This window comes from Lolium rigidum, chromosome 5, assembly GCF_022539505.1.
Source record: "Lolium rigidum isolate FL_2022 chromosome 5, APGP_CSIRO_Lrig_0.1, whole genome shotgun sequence".
Lineage (NCBI taxonomy): Eukaryota > Viridiplantae > Streptophyta > Magnoliopsida > Poales > Poaceae > Lolium > Lolium rigidum.
The window spans coordinates 98,100,499-98,102,350 of NC_061512.1; positions in this window are offsets into that span (position 1 = coordinate 98,100,499).

Consider the following 1,852-nt stretch of genomic DNA (forward strand, 5'->3'; position numbering starts at 1 on the left):
CTTCGCGCCTACATCAACACCGTGACGACACCGTTGGCAACCCGAATTCCGGCGCAACTTCTCCACCATCATCGACACCACTTCGATCATCGTAAGTTCGTGTGCTTAACACCGTCTAACATCAATAGGTATAACTTGCCTCTCCTTGTAGCCAAACCTTTCTTCCTTTGCGTACATATCCCATTGAGAGTGGCTTTCCGAGTGTTGCGAAGCATTGCACAAGTGTCACGACCAAGTGAGGAGAGGTGACAGTGTGCGTTGTGTTGAGCAAAGTTCCGAAGCAAGCTCGGTGAGAAAGATACACAAAAGAAGAAAAGGTGTGACATAGAGAAAAATAAAGCTTCTAAGCATAGAAAAAAAGAGTGAAAAAAGAGAAAAAGAAATAGAAAAAAAGTGTGTGTCCACCGATACAAAGGAGTGCAAAGCTTGTGAGCACTAAGAGAGAAAAGAGAAGAGTGGCATTTGTGCAAATCTAGTTGCTTCTCTCATATGCAACCAAGCTACCTCTCTCTTGTGTTGGCGTGACACCGAGCTAATAGTCTTCGTTAGTACCATCTTGTTACTTGCTCACTTCCTTGGTCGCGCTAACCCCATTGTTCTTCCTTGTGTGTGTTTCCGTGTTTTCTTGACATAGATCACCGCTTTTGACATTTGACTTTGGATCTTACCCACATTTGACAATAGACATCTTCTTTGGTTCTTTTCGTTTGCTATCCACTTCCGCACCTACCACCATATAGAGTTCTAGCCTTTTGCGTGTCTTTGAGTGTGTGTGTAGTTAACCCCGATACATTTCGACTTTTCTCTTGACTTGAACCATTTTTTCGATACTTTCTTGATAGGTGAGATACTTGTGTAGTTTTCCTTCCACCACATACATATACACCCTTCCTAGTGAGAGCTATCCAATATGACCCCACAACAACGAGCCGAGATGAAAGCATACTATGCCAAGATAGATGCTCAAGTAGCCAAGATGACCTCCCAAGACAAAGCCGAGTGCAAATCCTACTTCAAACACCTTGAGAGCAAGAGTGACACACGACATGAGTTGAGTGAGGATGCTTTGATTTCTAACACATTAACCTCTACTCCTCTTGTGTTGTCTTCCTCTTTGATAGGTTGCTCGGATATCGACGACGCCATTGCCATGGAGATGAGGGACTCCACTATATGTGAGATGACGACTCCACTATATGTGAGATGAGCGACTCCACCATATGTGAGATGAGTGAAACCACTATAAATGAGCTTGAGTGCCTCCACCTTGAGGATATGAGTGATACACCGAGTGAGATGCGAGAGGTAGTTGACAGGTCATGTGAGACCATTTTGAATTCTAACAACTTACCCTCTACTTCTAGTGTGTTCTCTTATGTCTCATTAGGTCCCATGGATGACGAAACGCCGATCATGGAGAAGATGTACATGGTGCATGAAGATGATGCTATCACACCATGCTTTCTTGAAGATGAACATGGAGGCCACATGGAGCCTACCTCTTCCACAAGACCCACTTCAAATGAGTCGGACTACAAAGGTACCATATGCGTGTTGATGATGCCATGATCCCACTAGTGGACATGATGATTTGTGAGTGCTTGCATAAGTTGGATGATCCGATTGGATCATGGCGATGAAGAGTCCTCCGGGAGATGATTCCCCTCTCCGGCAGGGTGCCGGAGGCGATCTCCTGAATCCCCCGAGATGGGATTGGCGGCGGCTGCGTCTCTGGAAGGTTTTCCGTATCGTGGCTCTCGGTACTGGGGGTTTCGAGACGAAGACTTTATGTAGGCGGAAGGGTAGGTTAGAGGGCGTCACGAGGGGCCCACACAATAGGCCGGCGCGGCCA